This window comes from Anastrepha ludens, chromosome X, assembly GCF_028408465.1.
Source record: "Anastrepha ludens isolate Willacy chromosome X, idAnaLude1.1, whole genome shotgun sequence".
Classification (NCBI taxonomy): Eukaryota; Metazoa; Arthropoda; class Insecta; order Diptera; family Tephritidae; genus Anastrepha; species Anastrepha ludens.
Genome location: NC_071503.1, coordinates 93025800 through 93049974, shown reverse-complemented (window position 1 = coordinate 93049974; position 24175 = coordinate 93025800).

The window sequence follows — 24175 nt, the reverse complement described above, 5'->3', positions numbered from 1 at the left end:
ATGGACTTTGTTGATGGAAAAATGCATGAAAATAGCTACAAAACTATCCATGAGCTTATTTCTAAGAAAAAAGAGATATATATAGATAAATTAAACAGAGTCAGATCTGATGTAGAAATAGAAGAAGGAACTAATTTTATTAAAGAAGTTAGAGGAGGTAAAAATCATAGAAAATATAGGAAAATAAATACTAGAAAAATCGACGAAGACCACCTAAAGAATACACAAACTAGGCACAAACATTATAAGGTTCATATAAGACAGACTAAAAATACCAAGACAAAGATAACCCTAAAGTAAAAATTAACTAACATAACCCTTTCAGACGACTTTCTGGGTACTGATTATTGTATTCCTAACGTCTACCTATGAACAAACCATTGATATATTAGACCTTACGAACAACAACGGATACTTATCAATTACGATCGACGAAGTGAAAGTAATAGAACATTACAACAAAATAATACACATCATTATCGTTACAGCATACACCGATACTTTATCACTAATGCATGAAAACATACTTTCGCTAAGATCTACCGCGACAGAAAACCAAGCATTACTGGATACAGTAAATAAAAGTTTTATTTTAGTCAAAGAAAATATTACAAACTCTAATCCACACTTTAGGCAAAAACGAGGACTGATTAACATTTTAGGAAAAAGACTCAAATTAGTAGCTGGGTCGATGGAAAGTGACGATTAATTAGAAATTAAAAATTGATTGAACACTATGTACAAGAAAGAAGAGATTTTAACGAATAATTTGAACAATCTCACAAGCATAAACAATATAATTACCTCTTAAATACAAAATATCACCAATCATATAAATCAGAAGCAAATTCTAATTGGAAATTACATAAACAACTTCAAGAACTTCTTACAAAATAAAATAGCTACAATAGAAGACGAAATAACCTTTTTTGAAAATATCTATCAAATAAATAACGATATATCCCTTTTACGTGACCACATTGACGACATTGGACAAATAATATTCTCCTGTAAACTAGGAATAATCCCTTCAGATATCTCTTACTAAAACAAAATTAGATTTAATACACGACTTCGGCAGTTACACTAAAATCAAAGTAGCCGTCGCATTACAAGACAAAGACATTATTTAAATTCTCCAAATACCTCAATATTCAGAAAGAATCCTATCAACAATCGTGTTTGAAACAATGTATAATATCAATATAAAATCTATTAAATTAAGTATATATGAAATACTTTTAGATTATAATAAAAACATTTTTCACACTAATGTTAAGGGAAACCTAGAAAGAAACTTAGTAAAATTAACAGACATATGTTTATTAAGTATATCAATATGCAAGACTGTAAAGAAACTAAAGTAAAAGAAACCATCCCCGGAATTCTTACTCTTAAGAATTTTGATTCAAAGATAACACATAATTGTAATAAAATGGAAATAAAACAGAAAGGAAACTTTATGATTAAATTGGAAATTTGTGAAACACAAGCACTTAATATAACATTTTTTAATACAAAAATTTAAATTTTTGACAAATTTATTTTACCAAATTTCCTAACAAAAACAAAGGAAAGAAGAAATGAAACAATGAACGACCTAAAATTAGAATCGCTGTACTAAAAACAAGTAAAACGTGCAAACTCAATTCAACAAGTTATCAAACAAAATGTATATTCAAGTTTAATTAATATCAGCATTAACGTAATAATCATAGTCAACATAAGAAAAAAAAATGTATATATTGCATATTTCGTCGGAGCCTCAAACTAACGGTGGGGGTGTTATAGTTAAACCCCTTAATGCATACCTACATAATTTAATTTTTATTCATTTCCGCCATGTGCCGTCTGGAATTAAGCAATTCCAAAGAATTGCTTTATTAAAAGTGCAATAAAGCAACTTATATTTTTATTGAACATAAATTCACCTTTTTGCCGAATTTGCATTTCCGGCACTTGCCAAATAAACGGCAAACAATTCGAAAAAATTATTCACCGTACTAATATGCAACATAGACCAAATTTAAACAATATATAATAATGTAACATTAATTTTATGTCAGTCTTTTGTCAGTCTTTGTGTAACGTCGTAGTTAGTTGTTTAGTTGTTTTAAAAAAAAATATATATTTTTTTAAACTAAAATATATAGACTTTAATTGTTAATCGCGCAACACATTCTAAAGAAATTGAAAAAGCAAAATGTATGTATAAAGATTTATTGACAGTCTCGAAATAGAGTGTTATTTATTTTTGTTAAAGCAAGTTATTGTTTTTCCAAAGAATTTGAAGTTTTTGTTATTAATTCCCTTTAAAAAACTTTAAAATTCCCATTTTTGATTTTAGCAGGAAATATTTTATAGTTATTTTACTTAAATACATATGTCGCATAAAAGTACATAATTTTATACGTGCTATATACATATACATATGTTCATGTTAACACATATTTGTAATAATCTATAAAGGTTAATAAAACTATATGCCCCTAATTCATTATTTATTCAATGAAATTTGCCTCCCCCCAGTAAATATTCCATATATTGTACTTACAAAAACAAAATGCCTTCAAAACCGCAGAAGCAGAAGCATGGCCGCTTTGCCGCCAAGCAATCCAAAAATTTCGTTAATACAAAAAACCACTATTTCTTTCATAGTGCCGATTTGCACACAGCGACCTCTGGAACGGAAACACTGGAAATTCTCTTTTGATGTTTCATTCGTTGTCACATGGGCCAGAGAACGTTTATGTATAGAGAAGTCTCACGAGCTGTGAATTGTCAAAAATGAAGTGAAACCGGGAAGACTTTTTCACCTCGCTCAACTCATCAGCGGGGAGCTTCTTAACAAAGCTAATTACAGTGAGTTATGTCAGAGAATGTTAATGGAATGAGAAGGTGCAAATGTTACTGTTAACTTTTTTTAGTACAATTGAGATTTGAAGGATTTGTAGTAAGGGTTTTTGGAACATCGACTTTATAAACACCACACTGACTTTTCCCCACACAAAAATTAGAAACACCACACATTTTTCACCTCAACACACAACACATTTCTCACCTCGACATTAAACCAATTAAATTTTTACTATTTTCGTATTTTTGAAATAATAAGCGAATACGTAAAATTTATTACACAAATTTTTTTTCAATTACATTAAAAAAAAACTAATTATATATTAACAAAATTAATAAGAAAAAAGTTGGCGCCGGGAATTGATATCGAATGTAACATGTGGCGAAGAAAAATGGGCGGTGCGTTTATTTGTTCGACTGCTCATTTTTTATCATTTTGTTACTTTTGAAATGATAAGCAGATACATAAAATTTATTACAAATTTTTTTACGATTACATTAAAAAAAAAAACATTTAAACAAGAAAAAAAAATTTGGCGCCGAGAATTGATGCCGAGTCACATGGGGAGGATAAATACGCAATGCGTTTATTTCTGCGCTTGCGTTGTGAACCAAGGTTTTGTGCATGCGCGCGACGCGAATTAATTTTAATAAAGTTCTGAAAGTAATTCATGAAGTTTTTCATTACACACATATGTGCATAAATGAACGTATACTTTATATGTAAATAAATGATGGTATATGATAATATAAGTACATAATATGTATGTACATGTCAATAGGAGGTATTTGCATTCAGAAAAAAAACGGTTTAAGATAAATCAACACTTATTTTATATTGTATGTCAATTTATAGTTTATGTATTCGACAGCATTTGCATACATATGTATGTATGTACATTTGTATATGAAAAACAATAATGCACAAGCGAAAGAACATCATCTTCCTTTCATACATATGCATGTATGCCCAATAACCTTGACTTATGTATGTACACATGTCACAGCACATCATCACTAGTGAACAAGTTTCTTTCTAACAAGTGCAAAAACAATTCTGCTCCAAGAATGATAGAAAGAAGATTGCGCCCATCAGAGCGTACGAGGCGTCACGTTTGCTGAGTTGTGCACTATTGCCAACCATTTGCTCTTCGCAATAAATTTAGTGCTTTTTTATCCCGAAAATGCGACAATTTTGAAGTTTCGTGTTCGTTTCTTTTTTTTTAATTTAAAGCCACCGAAACTTTAGGTTAAAAAACAAGCTATATTATTAAACAAAAAAAGGTTAAAAAAGGTCACTCTGAGAAGATTTTAGTGCTAATGAAACTTTTTTTACTCTTATAAAATTTGATAATTTCAAAGTGCAAATTTAATTTTTGGCTCCATTTATGGTTATGCAAAAATATTAAATGCCCCTCTCTCAACTCTGCTTAAGATTTAAAACCTTTTTACACATTTTAAAAAGCCTTTGAGCTTATTGAATGCGAATTAAAACCACAGAGGTGTAATCGTTTCTTCCGGTCATCAATCCTTAGTGAGACATAGGACATTAAGAGTTAGATTCATTGTAAAAATAAACAAGAAAATACCAGAAAATACTAAAGAAACCATGCTGGCTTTTTTACAAAAAGAATACCTTATCTAGTTACATAACTTCAAATATAGCAAAAAGTCGTTCCCTTAACAAAAGAGTCTCGCTTAACAAAAAAACCTCATAAATTAAATTGTACATAACTATAACACATTTATTTAAATAAACGCACATTTTAAAGACAATTTGTCACGCATACAAAGTTCTTTAAGTGATTCAAAAAAAATTTGTTGGGTTATTTTCTTTGAATGGGCATTTTAGTGCGTTTTTATATCCAAAGCTAGGCAACACTGCAGTAGCGAGAGAGAGATTTGACTGCCGAAAGCAGAAGAACACCAACAACATCTGCAATCGCGGGCAATGCCACCAGATGTTAAAAAAAAGTAAACCTAAATAAAACTGAGTGAATTATTTTAATAATTATTAAGAAATGTATATTTTACAAAATTATAAACATGACATTTTAATTAGAACAGCTAAAATCACGTAACTAGTTGTCGAATTCGCTGAGCGCAAAGTAACGGGACCATGATAGGCGTCATCTCATTATTCTTTCCATCATGATTCTGCTCTAAAGCCATATGTATATACATATATCTACTTTATGTCCTAGCATACATACAAATTGAAGTTCTAACGCGGGTGAGCGTTAAAAAAATAAAACGCTTGCTTCCAAAGTCAAACTTGAAGTGATTCTTTTATTCTTACGTTATTTCTTTTATACCAAATGTTTGCTTACTCTATACTTAACAAATAATTGTTTGTGTTTACAATAAAAATTTTAAACTGCTGGATGAGCTTATTTCATCATCCTCTAATTTGTGCTTATGCTAGCTTTAAAAGTACTTGACAAATAATTGTTTATGTTTATAAATTTGTGCTTATGCTAGCTTTAAAAAGTACTTGACAAATAATTGTTTATGTTTATAAATTTGTGCTTATGCTAGCTTTAAAAAGTATTGCTTATTGTAATTCTATCCTTAACAAATAATTGTTTATATTTACAGTAAATATTTCACTATTGGATGAGCTTATTTCATCACCCAATTAGTGCTTATGCTAGCTTTAAGAAGTATTGCTTACTCTAACTTTTTGTATATATTTGCCGTTATGCGGCTTACCAGAGTAGGGTATTAACTCCCCTTCCTCTAAATCGAAACGTCCCGTCTTCGAATATATATCGGTGATATTCTGAATCGTCAAATCAATATCACTTATTAACATTTCTTTTATATTTTTACTTCTTAATGCTTTTTTGACATATATTTTCTTTATTAATTTATAAACTGTATAAAAAGACAATGACACTATCAATACTGTGGTAAGTGACCGCCAAATCGGTTTTTCTTGAATTTCCTGTTTTATTTTATTTAATACATTCGAATTTTCAAATTTTAAGTATTCATTTGTAGATTCAACATACTCAGTTATTTCAAAGTTATTAATATAATTAATTTTTACATAATTCCAAATTTTTTCGTCAATATTTTCATATGTATCATTATCAATTATAGTATAATTCTTAAAAACTATTAAATAAACTCCATCTAATGTGCGTTCATCAATTACATGCGTTCCAGAAACTAATATGGCCCCCTGTTTTATTTCTTCTATTTCTTTATTTTTCTCTTTTAATTTTTTGCATTTGGTTCTTGCTTTATTCATATTTTCGACAAACAAGATTTCCTTTGTTCAATTTTACAGTATGTATTTTTTATTTCTTCTTTACATTCTTTTACATTTACATAATCTCTGCGCTATATCCCGAACTTCATAAAATTTACAATCATACAATACCTTTGGATATTTTATATATATTACAATTAATTCTTTATTTTGAATTACTTTAAACTGTGAATCATCTATTAAATCTGTAATCGTTATTCGTCCGTGTTCATGTCGTGTTATATTTCTTATCTCATCAATGTGCAGAATAGCTAGATTCAAAATTCCTACCTTTGCCAAAGTTATAGTTTGTATTAAATTCTGTAATTCATTAATGATATAACTATTTCTACGCTTACTCATCATTCTGTAAATATTAAGATTTAATATTATCCTTGTGAATTATTCTGTCACGTTTCTAAATTATTATTTTATTTCCCCTATCTTCTTTTACTTTTTGTCTCCTATATTTCGGTTTTAATTTATTCCTTTCACCTATAACTTTCTCATATACTGTCTGACATGGAGTATAATTTTTTTCTTTTCGTCTTTTATTATGTACCTTCAACATAACTTCCTGTGCCGATTTTAATTAATCTTTTATATTTTCATGTGGTTTTTTATTGTAAAGCACCTCATACGGGTTTTCTTTAATTGTCGAATGAATAGTTTTATTGTATTGCTGAGCTGCTCTAATGATGGATTCTAAATCACTTATTAAATTCAATTCCTCCTTTAAACATCTTCCTATTTCAATGAGAGTAGAATGCACTCTTTCTACCTGACCATTAGTTACTGAATGTCTTGGATCGCAATAATATATTTCAATATTACATCTATTAGCAAATGATCTAAATTGAGCCGATGCAAAACTTGGTTCATTGTCCACTGTAATTCTCTTTACTTCCGGAAATACCTGTAAAGCTTCCAAAATCTTTTCGATTAAATTTGTCTTATCTTCAATATGCTTAACTATCAAGAACTTAGAATAAGAGTCAATCAAAGTTAAAAATTTCAGTTTTTGAGCGTAAAAAATGTCAATATGAACTTGTTCACCTTCTTTCTCTGGAATTGGTGCCCTTCCAATTGGTACCTTTTTGGGTTGTCTATCGTATTTATTCTTATTACATACTTGACAATTTCTAACATATTGCTTGAATTGCTTCACCATTTGGGACCAATAGTATTGATCCCTGATCTGTGCCAAATTTTCCCTATAATTTCTATGTGCTCTACCATGTGTTTGCTCTATAATATTACCCTGGTCCTCTCTATTCGTGACATCAATTGGAAAACACTTCACACGTAAAAATTTCGTTACCGGAAAAGTATCCATCAATACGGTTTTTATTTCATATGCCACTTCCGGATTACAAAATATTCCTGTAACCAATTTTGGATTTAATTGTTCAGAAAGAACAGGTATTATATTTTCTGGTTTATCATATTCTATTAAAAATCTATTGTAGTGTTACCGAAGATTAAAAGATTTCTTGGGTAGTAATTTTTGCACCTTGATTTATTAATATTTGCTGTTTAAAATGATTCAATGGCTTGTTAGTTTCCCTAGTTGAAATTTCATCACTACTCTCGGCTGAATGCTGTGTATTCGCAAATGAATCCTCCGATTCTGAAATTTCATTATTCGATTCTGTTAAATTATTTAACTGCTGTCTCGATAGTGCATCTGCTACAACATTTGTTGCTCCGGGTTTATAGATTATTCTTGGCGAAAATTCTTCAATAAATGCCCTCCATCTTTTCATTTCAACATTAGGGTTTCTTTCAGATATCGCAAACGATAGCGGTTGGTGGTCCGTATAAATTTCTAAATCTTTTACCTCATAAAGGTAATGTCGCAATGTTTTCAATGCCCAAACAATAGCATAAAGCTCCTTTTCGTTAGTTGCATAATTCTGTTCGGTTGAATTCAAAGTCTTTGAAATAAATGTTATGGGTTTTCCTCGTTGTGATAATACAGCTCCCACAGCTACATTTGAAGCGTCGGTATTTAAAATTAATTTTTCATTAAAATCAGGTTGCGTTAATTCAATGCATTGGCATAATATATCCTTTAACCTTTCGCAAGCGGCTATACCTTCTTGGTCAAGATCAATCCTTGTCTTTTTTGATACATGCTGCGATACTCCTCCATTTTTTCCTTTTAAGTGCTTTGTCAGTGGCTTAGCTATTGTAGCGTAATCTTGAATAAATTTTCTGTAATATCCTGTTAATCCCAAAAAACCCCTTAATTGTTGTAAAGTTTTAGGTATGGGATAATTTTTTATCGCTTCCACTTTTTTTGGGTCTGTTTTAATAACCTTATGAGATACTACGTATCCCAGAAATTCAACTTCTGTTTCTATAAACCTTGATTTTTCAAGAGATATTTTCATATGAGCTTCCCTTAATCTTTCAACTATTTGTTTTAACTGCTGAATATGTTCTGTCAATGTCTTCGAAAATATTATAATATCATCAATATACACTTGGCAAAATTTACCGATATATTCACGTAAAATATCATTCATTGCTCTCTGAAATATACTAGGGGCATTCCTTAGCCCAAATGGCATCCGTAAGTACTCATATTTCCCGTTATTAACTGAGAAAGCCGTTTTTTCAATATCACCTTCCTGCATTAAAATCTGATGAAATCCTGACTCTAAATCAATTGTTGAAAAATATTTGGATTCCCCCAAATTCGAAAGTATCACCTCAGGATTAGGCATGGGGTATCTATCTGATATTGTTTTTTCATTTAATTTTTTAAAATCTATGACCAACCTTAGTTCAGGACTTCCATCCTCGTTCATTCCCTTTTTCGGAACAACCCAAACAGGAGAATTATAAGGACTTTTGCTATTCCTTATTATACCCTTTCTTAGTAAATTTCCAATTTCCTCATTAACAAAATTATTTACAGACACAGGATACGGATACTGCTTCGACCATATGGGTTTGTCATCCTCAGTTCTAATTTCCGCTTTTATGTCTGCCCTGAAAGGCAAATCCATTTCAATGTTCTTATGTGTTTCCTTTATAATTCTAATAATATCCTCTCTCAATAGAGGAATATTAAAACCTTCACTTTCACCAATATTTTTTTTTGATATTTCTTAGAAAATTTATTCCTCATTTCCAAATTTTCAATTTCAAAATTATTTAACATATTGCTGGAATGATCTTCAGCGGGCGCTTTAGAGGTTTCTTCCTCCAAAGTTAATTCTTTATTTGTTTTATGCTGGTATGACTCATCAGCTGGCGTCATAAGACAATTTTGTCCCATGATAACTTTTGTATTTCCAAAGCATTCCTTCTTTGAAATTTCATTTTTTTCTTTTATATTGCCGGTATTACCATCGGCGGGCGCTTTAGGACTTCTGTGTCCCAAAGATTTTACTTTTGTATTTCCAAAGCATTTCTTCTTTGAATTTTCATTTTTTCTTTTATATTGCCGGTATTACCTTCGGCGGGCGCTTTAGGACTTCTGTGTCCCAAAGATTTTACTTTTGTTCTTGATTTTCCTATACAACTATCCTCATTGTTACTTAAAAACCGTAATTTTTCTGAATATTCGTTCCCATAATTAATTAACTCCTTTTCCATATCAATCTTAGCTCTAATCTTCTTCAAGAAATTAACTCCTATCAAGAAATCACTTTCTAAATTATCTATTTCATAAAATCTTTCCATACATCCCAATAGATGTACATTATGAAACAAATAAATGACGGTCGAACCATGAATAGTCCTTACCCTCTTCTTAATTGCTAATTCCTGTCCATTGTCATACACTCCCTTTCTAATATAACAACTAGTAGCACCGGTATCTATTAGTATCCTCATTACTTTTCCGGTTTGCAGATCTGTCCGGAATATGTAGGGCAGGTGGAAGTTTGACCTAAAAAATGATTTTCACTAATATTATTGATTCTCTGAGCCTTTGCAGGTGGTTGACCACTAAAGTTTGTATTATCATTTCTTTTTATCGGTGGATTAAACCTATTTCCAGAGAAAGCATTACCCTGTTGTGATCTTGCAAACATGACTCGTTGCACCACAGGAGCATTACAAGATGAAGTATCCATGGGTTCTGGCTTTGGGAAATTTACATTTGTATTCTGTCTTACTTGTGGATATCTCAAATTATTTTGGAACACCATTTTTTGATCACCTCTAAAATTATTTTGATAACTTCCATTAACATTATTTCCCTGGTTTCGCGCTCTAGAAAAGTGCAATGCAAATTCTGATCGCATTTGATTTGATTGAAGCTCCTTAGCCTTAGCCAAAGCGTTTGGTAAATCGACTGGAGCCAATCTGAAAAGTATCTGGTTAAGAGGAGGACGTAAACCGGTAATAAATGTCCTCAAAGCAGTTTCACGATTCTTAATATTAAGTTGGTTTGTTATTTCTGAATTAGTACCATGCGTCATTATGGTCTTATTAATTAATAAAGTTAATTTAAGGTTTACTTCATTATAATAATCTATTAGGGATTTTGATCCTTGTCTTAAAATACTCATCTCTTGATCAATTACATGAATTGGTCGTCTGTCAGCATATGCAAAGTCCAATCTAGCAAATATGGCCTCTAAATTCAATACAGCCCCATGATTAGTCAAAATATCGTTCGCATCTCCTACAATTTTATTTCTTAATATAGTTAGTGCGCCAAAGTATCTTCTGCTACCTTCAATATACAAACTTATAGAATTTTTTGCAGCCTCTCTCCAACTAACATATGATTTACCTGAAAACACGGGCAAAGATCGAATTATATCCAAGCTTTCATTACACATTAATGCATCGTCAATAGTCTGAGCCCGATACTCAGTTACCTGAGAAGCTGTGGTCAGAGCCCTAATTTGGTTATTCAATTGACCTATTTCAATACGTAAGTTTGCGGTGTGAGTAGCTATTAATCTAGCTATATCTTCCGCAGATAAATTATTCACTGCCATTCTTGCAAATCTAACTATTATATCGTCCAGTGTATATTCTTGTATAAATTTTTTCAAGGTCCTTTCCTCACCTTTTGCACTTATTCTCTTGATAAATCTTTCACTCAATTACACTTTTTCACTATCTTCTTATTTAAATGTGGGCACTTAGACTCTTTGTGATTATTGCCACAGTAACTGCAATAATACAGACGCACGTATTTAGGGGTATTTGAACTATTTCCCATTTACCTTATTTCTACGGGTTTTTTTCTTATTATTATGATAAATTAACTTACATTAATATACTCCTGATTCTGGTGTCGTCCTTTGCTGGTACTTAGATTCTTTGATTGTTGCTTTCTGTTTCTTTCACAGCTATTTCACTGCCGTTTCCTTTCTTACTGCTTTGTAGTCCTGTGAGAATTTTCTACTGCTTTGTGGTCCTGCGAGAATTTTCTTCTGCTTTGTGGTCCTGCGAGATTTTTCTACTGCTTTGTGGTCCTGCGAGAATTTTCTTCTGCTTTGTGGTCCAGCGAGAATTTTCTACTGCTTCAACTTTGTTTTTAAAAAAAATTTCTCGAAAATTTTTATTTTTTTCGCCCAATTCATGGGGTACTTTTTTTCAAAATATATTGTGTTATTTGTTTTTTCGCCCGATTCGTGGGGTACTTATTTTATTATCACCGACCGTATGCCCTCTCGCACGAGGTATTTGCTTACGGTTGATGCTCCTGGCAGGATCGCCAATTAAAGTTCTAACGCGGGTGAGCGTTAAAAAAAAAAAAAATTAAAAAAAAAAAAAATAAAATAAAACGCTTGCTTCCAAAGTCAAATTTGAAGTGATTCTTTTATTCCTACGTTATTTCTTTTATACCAAATTTTTGCTTACTCTATACTTAACAAATAATTGTTTGTGTTTACAATAAATCTTTCACTACTGGATGAGCTTATTTCATCATCCTCTAATTTGTGCTTATGCTAGCTTTAAAAGTACTTGACAAATAATTGTTTATGTTTATAAATTTGTGCTTATACTAGCTTTAAAAAGTACTTGACAAATAATTGTTTATGTTTATAAATTTGTGCTTATGCTAGCTTTAAAAAGTATTGCTTATTGTAATTCTATCCTTAACAAATAATAGGACTATCAATAAGTTCGTGCGGTTTTACAACAGATGGCGTAACTTGATTATTATTCAATCGATCCACATTTCCAAACATTCATTGGAGAGCTACTGTCGTAAGGCACAAACGTCAGTATAAGTTTTTTATTTGAAGCGTAAACAACAATATTTTTACCACACTTGAAAATGTCGAATTTCGTGCCAAATAATGTGTTTTTGCGGGGAATTCTTCTTCATTATTTTAATATGAAGAAAAAAGCAGCCGAAAGTCATCGTATCTTGGTGGAAGTTTATGGTGAGCATGCTCTATCTGAGCGAACGTGCCAGAAGTGGTTTGCACGCTTTAAAAGTGGTGATTTTGGCTTGGAAGACGAAGAACGCGAGGGTGCGCCGCCAAAGTTCATGGATACCGAATTGGAGGAATTGCTCGATCAAGATCCGGCTCAAACGCAAGAAGAGGTTGCAAAAACTTTGGGAGTTGATCAATCAACCATTTCCAAACGTTTAAAAGCCATGGGAATGATCCGAAAGGTAGGCCATTGGGTGCCGTATGAATTGAAGCCAAGAGACGTTGAACGCCGTTTTATGGCATGCGAACAACTGCTTCAACGGCACAAAAGAAAGGGTTTTTTGCATCGAATTGTGACTGGCGATGAAAAGTGGGTCCATTACGACAATCCAAAACGTCGGGCAACGTATGGATAACCTGGCCATGCTTCAACATCGACGTCGGCGCAGAATATTCATGGCCTGAAGGTTATGCTGTGTATCTGGTGGGACCAGCTGGGTGTTGTGTATTATGAGCTACTGAAACCGAATGAAACGATTACGGGGGATGTCTACCGACGACAATTGATGCGTTTGAGCCGAGCACTGCGAGAAAAACGGCCGCAATACGCCGATAGACACGACAAAGTTATTTTGCAACATGACAATGCTCGGCCACATGTTGCACAAGTGGTCAAAACATACTTAGAAACGCTCAAATGGGATGTCCTACCCCACCCGCCGTATAGTCCAGACCTTGCGCCATCCGATTACTATCTCTTCCGATCGATGCAACATGGCCTGGCTGACCAGCACTTCCGTAATTACGATGAAGTCAAAAAATGGATCGATTCGTGGATTGCGGCAAAACCGACCGAATTTTTCACAAAGGGAATCCGTGAATTGCCAGAAAGATGGGAAAAAGTAGTAGTAAGCGATGGACAATATTTTGAATATTAAATTTGTAACCATTTTACGTCAATAAAGTTTCAAATTTCGAAAAAAAACCGCACGAACTTATTGATAGTCCTATTAATTGTTTACATTTACAGTAAATATTTCACTATTGGATGAGCTTATTTCATCACCCAATTAGTGCTTATGCTAGCTTTAAGAAGTATTGCTTACTCTAACTTTTTGTATATATTTGCCGTTATGCGGCTTACCAGAGTAGGGTATTAACTTACATATACATATACCTACTTGCCTTCTAAACTTCCTACAAACTAATTGTATTCATATGTAACACCCATGCACGTTAGGGTTGCCAGACATATATTGGCCTGATCCTGGACACATGAACAATATATCTGGACAAAGTTAATTGAAATCGCTTGATGTATCTGTACACAAATTTTAATTTATTCTGCTTTAAATATATTGCGTACAACAGTTAGTTTCTTTTTTGATAACGTTTTTTTCTGTAACATATAAAGCAAAAAATAATAAACATGTATTTTATAACTGCTATGTGCAGAGATTTTTACCATTTTTAAAAATATTTTTCCAGCTCTCGATTTTTTAAAATTAATATAGTTGTTTTTATATTTATTTTATATTAAATATACTGGATTTTCAAAAGTTCATTGTGTTTCTCTCACAAATTAAACTTTAACAAAAGTTAAAGTCAAAGTTTCAAATAAGCCCGTCTAAGAAACGGATAAAGTTTTTTCGACCTTCTTAAAGGATAAGACATTTGAAGAATTAAATATTAATTATACCAAGAGTACTTTAATTTACTTTAATTCCGCAAATATTTGTTATTGTTACTGACAGCTTGCACCATATTTTTACCACTTGGGGTATTTAATAAATCAATAAACGAGCTACAATCATTATCAAAATTAAGCCTTATAACAAGTTCTGCTTTTATGAAAGGCTATTGAATAAGCTAAATACCTTCTCGCAATATGCATTACTTATTGGTATCGAAAAGACAAAAGACACTACTTTTTTTAAATTTTTCATCTCGTCGTTTGATTTTTTGAAAAAAATTGACCATATTTTGTCATTTGATAGGGTTTTTTGTAATTGATCATACACTGAACGCAAGCAACAATTCTGAATAGATATCATCCTTCTAAATCGAATCGTTTTACAGCTATTCATAGTTCCTCCCTTGACAATAATTTGTATTTAAGACAAAAAGATGTCAATAACATTTTGAAAGAGTTGTCATTATAATCATAGTGTGATTCCAATTATTTCACAGCACTCTTTAAAAAATTTGTAACTTCGGCTTTAAAATCTTTGTTCATCTTGTTCTGGAAGATTTTTTAAAATAGATCTAGCTCTGTTTCCATAAAATTTATCTTTGATTCTGCTTGTCAAACTGTCTAATAATTTTCGCATTACACGGTCAACGTCAACTATAGTGCATTCATTACTTTCCAACATTAATACTGCTGTCTGAAATGCTTGGATTACATTGTGAACAAAAAATTAATAAGCCTCTGAAATGCTTTCTTCAAAACATTCTTCATTTTCTTGGCTTATGTCATCCACCACTTGTCCGCTGGTAACAAAATCCCAAAATTCCTTTTGAGTGTTTTGTTCTCCTTTTAATAAAAAATACCTTTTTACAGCCGGCCAGTTATATAGTAAATTAACCGTTCTAAAGCCGGGTTCAAGGTTCGCAAACTCGAAACAAGCTTTTAGTTTATTGGAAGTAATAGCTGAGGAACTAAATTCTTTATAAATATTTATTACTATGTTTTCAACATCGACAGATAAAGAATTAAGAGCGTGCTTTGAACAATTATTAATTACATGGCAGTTGCAGTTTGCTTTTAAAACATTATTATTGAGCTCTAACAGCTTTTTGAATTGTGCACACCGTAATTGACTGCCGCGTTATCTGCGCTAAACGACGAAACCTGTCTCAGATGCAGATTATTGGATGCTGTGATCCGTTTAATATTTCCAAAAATATCTTTAGATGAACCGTTAAAATCTTCATAGAAATCTAGTAGTCTTTTACGAATCCCAACGTTAGGTTTAAAGTACTGAACTGTGTATGCATAAACCTTTTGGTTTCCAATGCTGGCTGCATCATTATCGATCGAAAAGTAATAACTGTTTTGGATATCGGCCACTATTTTTTCTTGAGCGTATGGGGCTAAAACGTGTCGTGCAATTGCCGCAGCTTTTGTGCGACCACATGAAATATTCGCTGCTATTTTACTATCAAAAACAAAAATACTTCAGCAAAGCTTAGTGTGACAATCCATGCTATTATAACTTAAACCATGAATAACGTTGTGAAATACCGATATGAGTTCAGCTTGTGATGTTGATATTGCGTCTGTACTTTCTTTGCCCTTCACAATAAATTTATCCAGGCAGCCAGCCTTCTTTTGAGACATCTGAATTAGCTGATAAAATTTAACGTCGGAAAATATCACTTGTTAATTCACTGGCAATTTTTATAAAGTTTTTTGCCTCAATGTGTATACACAGAAAGAACAAAAATGTCGACTTTATATTTTCTAATTTTTTTCTTTAAAAAAAGGTGCAAAATTTGTATGATTTTTCATGTCAAAAACAAATTCCAAAGATGTTAAATTTAAATTTTTTTGACGAAAAAAGATGTGTTTCTAGCATTTTAAACTCCAAAATCCAAATTTTTTGTTTTTTCTGTATATTGATTTCGTCTGGACATGATTTTAAAAACCTGGAATCTGGACATGAAGGGAAATATCTGGACAATCCAGCCTAGTCCAGATCATCTGGCAACCCTAATGCACGTTCAAACATACATGCATATATGCGCGAGCACAGCGCTCCCTTCTTGCTTCCGCGTACTTTTGTGTACCACCTGTGGATATTCCTAATATTGTACTTACAAAAACACAATACTTTGATAGACGCAAAAGCAACAGCAAGCGCAACGCGATGGCCGCTTTGCCACCACACATTCAAAAATGTTCTAGAACACAACCAAATACATACCACACATGCGCATGTCGCCCAAAGCTAAAATCTAAACCTAGCGACTACAAAAACAAAATACATTCGTAGACGCAGTCGCAGCGGCCATGATTCTATCAGCGACGGCGCTGAGCAATTTAGAACAAAACCAAAAAGTTCATTCATAAGTTCGAGCTCATATTTCAATTTCATTCATAAACGAGCCGCCCATATGCCAATTTTTGCGACCATCCTATGATCAAAAAGTACCGGGAATGTTTAAATTAAAAAAAAACAGAGTTAAATTTCAGGCAAGTTTATATTATCTCCTTCCAAATATGACCCGTTTGAAGCAGCACACATGTGCCCACGTTTAACCCAGTCCTCCAAACACCCCCGGCAGGTCGCCATGGCCTTCAGCTCCTTCGTCGTATTCTCTTTGATCGGTGCGATGGCGCGTTATCATCATGCAAAATCCAAGAATTGTTTGCTCACATTTCCGGCCGTTTGCAACATACAGCATCTCTCAAAGGCTTCAAAACGGATAAATAATATTCTTTATTGACTGCCTGGCCCGATGGAAGGTACTCATGGTGAACTATGTCTTGGCAATCGAAGAAAACAGTCAACATCACCTTCCCGGTTATTTTTGCTCATAGGGTATACTTATCCCATCTTTTCACTAACGGGCAAGAAGGCGGCCGCCGTTGTTGTTTTTTATATGCATACATTTTGCGTTCATTGAAGGTTTGTATATATTCATATATATTTATATACATATGCGTGTATGCGCGTTTGGCTTTCTGGATGTATCCATGGATATTAGAATATTTTCTCATCAATATGTGTATGTACATATGTAAGTAGTTCAGATTTGACTGAAGAGATTAAATATAGGAAAGCCTATTCATACGATTGCATTTATGGCTGTTTTACATATAAATCAATTCAAAAGAAGTATGAATAATTTTATATAGAAAATAAATTTCTAAATAACAGGTATTAGAAAAACATGAATACCTATTTTAACACTTCATTAGGCACGTGGTCTACAATCGTGCAACTCTTTAAATTTGTCTCTTAAATTACCTAAGCTTTTTAATAGCTGTTTATAATTAATCTCTTTATCCAATTAGTGCATTCACTGCGGGTTTGACGTGCAGTTGTAAATTGCATCAAGGTCTGAACAGTGCTGGTCTGCATACATACATATGTAGACTACGTGACTTACGACGTTGCTTTTTCTTGCGGCAATATTACTTGATATATTAAATATTTGAATTAAGTTCAGGTAGGTTTTGCTTATATTTTTCTACAAAAGTGTGCTAATTTAATTACTTTCAGATAATACTATGTCTGATTCCAAAAAAAGACGATTGGAAAGCAGCAAAAATCCTGAAGTATGGGAAAGATGGTTCTCCGAACTATCAAGTAGTGAAGAAAGTGCTATGGATGAAGAAAGCGAGACGGAGGTTGACGAAGATACGGATATCAATGTGAATGCTGCTGAAGAGAGTGACCACGAGACCGAATCGGAACTAGAAGGATCAAGCGATGATGAAATTCTTTCAGACGATTCTGGTGCATCTCATCCCCAAAATTTCTATTTAGGAAAAGACAATGTCACTAAGTGGAAGAAAACGAGACCCAATTTGCAAGTTCGTATTCGTTCGCTTTTTTGCCGGGTACAAAAGGTAATGCGCGCAATGTTGAACCAGAAATTGAGTGCCTAAAATTATTTGTGAATGATTCGGTTGTAAGAGTAATAACCGTTTCCACAAATTTGTATATTCAAAAAGTACGGGTTATCTTTGAAGAAGATAGAATGAATCAAGATGCAAGAGAAGCCGATGACACCGAAATTCGCGCTTTCATTGGCATTTTGTTTTTGATTGGCGCTCTTAGAAGCTCGTGAAAAAATCTTCATAAACTTTCGGACAATTCCCAAGGAATCGGGGTTGAATCGTGCTACCTAGCGATGAGCGAGAAACGGTTTCGATTTCTGATAAGATGCCTGCGATTTGATGACATCAATACAAGACAGCAGAGAAGAGCAATTGATAAATTGGCGCCTATAAGAGAACTTTTTGAAGTATTGCTGGTCAACTTTCAAAGTAACTCTTACACTTTTAATTTGGAAACTTATGTGGGAATTCAGCCGGACGAACCATACAAACTTAGCAATAGTGCAAGAGATAACTCTTCGATGGGTAGAGCCAGTCGCAGGAACTAATCGCAATATTACTGGTGGCAATTGGTTCACCAGCTTATCGTTGGTTATTAATTTGCTAAAGAAAAAGCTTACATATTTGGGAACTGTGAGAAAAAATAAACGGGAAGTTCCCAAAAACCAATTATGATAATCGATTATAATCACACAAAAATTGGTGTAGATCTTGTGGACCAATTATGTCAGAAATATAATGTTGCAAGGAATACGTGTCGTTGGCCAATGGTAATATTTTACAATCTACTAAATATCTCTGGTATAAACGCTTTTTGTGTATATAAAGCAAATAGTCCCCAAAATAATATAAAACGGAGTGATTTTCTTGAAAAATGCGCTTGGGAGCTCATTCGACCACAAATTGAAGTTAGATCAAAGAATCCTCGACTTCCCAGGGAAATGAGGCAGCGAGCCCACAACCGTCTTGGCATCCTAAGCATTGCACCACAATCCACTCAATCACCAAGTAACTTTGTCGGACGTTGTCATATTTGCCCTCCCAATATGAACAAATCATCACGAAAGTCGTGTACTAAATGCGGCAGATTTGCTTGCAAAAATCATATGAGGGAAAGCTGCACGGAATGTCTCATTTGAAGAAGTGAATTTTACAAATCTTTTTTTTAAGTTTTACGAATAATAAAAACTCTTTTGTAAATCGTCCATTAGATATAAGAAAAAACTTTTAGGAATTGCAATAAATGTTAAAAAACACATACATTCATGTTTTTATTGAATTTACAGAAGATATAAAATATTTTAGTGAAAATATTAGTTTATATTCCTCACATTAAATCACAGAATATACTTATGAAGTATTATTAAGAAGCACAAATAAATAACACTTTTAGTCATAATATTAAAATGGTCTACGATTGTAGACCACGCGCCTAACCACGTTACAAAAATCCACGTGCCTAACGAAGGGTTAAATCAATTCTAATTAAACCAAATACAAAAAATTAAATAAAAATATCGAACAAAGAAAAGAGTGTACAAACTTGAACCTGAGTCAAATACGGAACGATGTAGTACGCCTAGACATGTCTTTCATGCTTGCGCTAATCTATAATGGTTAATTTACCTTTCTAAATCGGACATTTATTCGATTTGCTGTTTTATATGCATACATTTTGCGCTCGTTGAATGTTTGTATGCGTATTTAAATATGTACATATGTATGTGTGGATGCGCGTTTGGCTTTCTGGACGGATATTAGAATGATATTTTGTCATCAATATAGCTAAGATTTGATTAAAGAGATTAATTAAATGCATGTTTATATCTACATATTTCCTTTTTGATTTATATAAAATCAGCTCATATCCAGTATGAACTATTTTATACAGAAAAGATATTTTCTAAACATCAAATTCAAATAAAACCTAAAACAGTATTTTAAAGCAATTATAATTAAATTAAACTCAACAATTTTACCAAACTGAATTGTAAAAAAGAAATAGTGCAAGGAAAAACGTATGACTATTCAGGACTTGAACCTGAACTAAATACGCGTCTCAAACATCATACAAACAATACCGCCGACTTTAGTAACTGCGCCATGAATTGAGTGCTTGCGAATCTTTCGCAATGGCAAATTCATTCGCTTCGCTGTGGGCATGAAATAAGTCGATTTCCTTAATAGTGTGGTGAAAAATCTTATGAAATTTCAATTTAAATTTCAATTTATTTGATTTGTTTTGTACAAAGTAAGACAGAGTCTTGTGGTAGTACATCTTCTTATAATTCTAGAATACGAGGATGGTATACATAGAAATGCTACTTAGATTTAAAACTATTTTAACTATTAAACTTATAGACTAAAACTTAGAGTAGTAAGTGAGAAGAAGAGAAAGATGGTGGGAATGGGAGAAGGAAATGGGGATTAAAGGTTAGAAGTAGTTAGAAACTGCAGTTTTAAAACACCTTGCTTGTTTTATAAGTTTTATTGTAGTTGGTATAGAATTCCATAGTTGTATGGCACTAACAAAGAACATGCGTTCTGATTCCAAGTAAGTGTAAGTCGGAACAATTAGATTCAATGTTCGGGTGCACTGGTGTTGTTTAATGTTTTTATACAGGTACACTGGTTTTTGCGTGTATATTAATTTATGCAGGAACAAAAGAGAGCGTATTTTGAGATACGAGTCGAGGTTATGATCGAGAATCTGTTTTGAGTAGATAGATATATGGTCATATTTCCTTTTTTCAAACACGAAACGCGCTGCATTATTTAAAGCGGTTTGCAATTTTTGTTTCGAATTATTATCAAGCCTGCAATATACTAATTCAGCGTATGATACATGAGGAACAATGAGTGATCTAACAAGTTTTAATTTAGTTTGCCGTGGCAGTAAGTAGGCAGTACAATATAGCTTTCTAAGAATATTATATACCTTGTTTACAACAAAGTTTACATGGTCAACGCATGATAATCTTGAATTTATTCTGAAACCCAGGTTAGTTACTATGTCATCAAAGTTAATATTTACTTCATTAAGTAATATTGGCGGCAAAGAGCTAAGGTCATACTTTGAATGAGAAATAGCAATCGACTTCGTCTTTGACTCATTTAATTTCAAGTTGTTAGATTTGGACCATTTAGAAATACGAGTTCATTAAGCCTTGCTATCAAATCTTCAATAAGACCTATTGGCCTTGACAGGTAGATCTGGGTGTCATCAGCATAGAGATGAATGGACGAATTTTGGCAACACTCAACAATATCATTAATGAAAATGCAAAATAAAATTGGACCTAAAATAGAGCCCTGCGGCACACCTGACGTAATTGGTTTTAGACTTGAGTAGTTATCACCACACTTAACTTGTTGTAGCCGATTAGAAAGGTAACTTTTTATTAGTTGCAGAGAAAATGCTCCAAACTTATAGTGATAGCACAATTTTTGCAGTAAAATGTTGTGATCAATAGTATCAAATGCTTTTGAAAAATCGAGTAATACTAGAACTGTTAGGTAGCTTTTATCATAAGCAGAGCGAACATGTTCAAAAATTTTAAGCATAGCTGTGGAGCAACTATGCAGGCTTCTGAAACCCGACTGGAAATTACTCAGCAGATTATTCTTGTCCAAGTAGCAGGTAATTTGTCGCGCCAAAAATTTTTCAAATACTTTCGATAGGGCAGGTAAAATGCTTATTGGTCTGAAGTGCTGAGGAGCGGTAGAGCATTTTATTTTAGGCACAGGTATTATATTTGCTATCTTCCAAAGATATGGAAATGTAGATGAGGTGATTGAAAAGTTAATTATGTGCGTAAGTGATGGTATTACAAATGGTAGAATAATTTTAAGAAATTTAAGACAAATGCCGTCTTATCAGAAAAAATCTGAATTCCTCTACTAGCGTGGTAAGTAAATATAGAAATCCTCCACTAGCTTGGTAAATATCAGCAATCCCCCACTAGTGTGGTAAATTGAATTTGAAAGTGCCTTAGTATGAATGGAAATGGAATGAGAAGGATGAAATATTAAATGAGTTTTTTTCGAGTACTAATTTGTAGATTCATACTAAGGGATTTTCAAATTCAACTTACCACACTAGTGGGGGATTACTGACCTTTACCACGCTATTGGAGGATTTCTATATTTACTTACCACGCTAGTAGAGGAATTCAGATTTTTTCTGATAAGATTTCATAAGATTTTTCACCACACTATTAAAAGATTCGACCTATTTCATGCCCACAGCGAAGCGAATGAATTTGCGATTTGGAAAGATGCGCAAGCAGTCAATTCATGGCGCAGTTACTAAAGTCGGCGGTATTGTTTGTATGATGTTTGAGACGCGTATTTAGTTCAGGTTCAAGTCCTGAATAGTCATACGTTTTTCCTTGCAATATTTCTTTTGTACAATTCAGTTTGGTAAAATTGTTGAGTTTAACTTAATTATAATTGCTTTAAAATACTGTTTTAGGTTTTATTAGAATTTGATGTTTAGAAAATATCTTTTCTGTATAAAATAGTTCATACTGGATATGAGCTGATTTTATATAAATCAAAAAGGAAATATGTAGATATAAACATGCATTTAATTAATCTCTTTAATCAAATCTAAGCTATATTGATGACCAAATACCATTCTAATATCCGTCCAGAAAGCCAAACGCGCATCCACACATACATATGTACATATATAAATACGCATACAAACATTCAACGAACGCAAAATGTATGCATATAAAACAGCAAATCGAATAAATGACCGATTTAGAAAGGTAAATTAACCATTATAGATTAGCGCAAGCATGAAAGACATGTCTAGGCGTACTACATCGTTCCGTATTTGACTCAGGTTCAAGTCCTGTACACACTTTTCTTTGTTCGATATTTTTATTTAATTTTTTGTATTTGGTTTAATTAGAATTGATTTAAAATAATGTATTCAGGTTTTTCTAATACCTGTTATTTAGAAATTTATTTTCTATATAACATTATTCATACTTCTTTTGAATTGATTTATATGTAAAACAGCAATATGCATTCCTATATTTAATCTCTTCAGTCAAATCTGAATTACTTACATACCCATATTGATGAGAAAATATTCTAATATCCATGGTTGCATCCAGAAAGCCAAACGCGCATACACGCATATGTAACCTTCAACGAACGTAAAATGTATGCATAGAAAAAACAACAACTGCGACCGCCTTCTTGTCCGTTTGTGAAAAGATGGGATATGTATACCCTATGAGCAAAAAGAACCGGGAAGGTGATGTTTTCCTCGATTGCCAAGACATAGTCCACCATGAGTACCTTCCATCGAGCCAGACAGTCAATAGAGAATATTATTTATCCGTTTTGAAACCTTAGAGAGATGCTGTGTGTTGGAAACCCCCGGAAATGTGCGCAAACAATTCTTGGATTTTGCATGATGATAACGCGCCATCGCACCGATCACAGAGAATACGACGAAGGAGTTGAAGGTCATGTCGGCCTGCCGGGGGTGTTTGGAGGACTGGGTTAAACGTTGGCACATGTGTGTTGCTTCAGACGGGTCATATTTTGAAGGAGATAATATAAATTTGCCTTAAATTTAACTATGTTTTGTTTAATTTAAACATTCCCGGTACTTTTTGATCATAGGGTACATATATGCGGCTTTGCGGGCAGAAATGTGTGATTCGCTGGAATTGTTCCAAGAATCTAAGTCGCATTAACTCGCGACTGTCGAACAGTTAGAAGACATATTTACATACATATAAGGGTGCATACATACATACGGAGCCGCGGCCACTCGACATGACAAAAATGCAAAATTTATCAAATATTGGCAAATAATTCCCCACGAAATATTCCAATATTGACTATTTTCGAATAGTCGCGAAAATTGGCATATGGGCGGCTCGTTTATGAATGAAATTGAAATATTAGCTCGAACTTATGAATGAACTTTTTGTTTTTGTTCTAAATTGTTCAGCGCCGTCGCTGATAGAATCATAGCTGCTGCGACTGCGTCTACGAATGCATTTTGTTTTTGTAGTCGCTAGGCTTAGATTTTAGCTTTGGGCGACATGCGCATGTGAGGTATGTGTTTTTGTTGTGTTCTAGAACATTTTAGAATGTGTG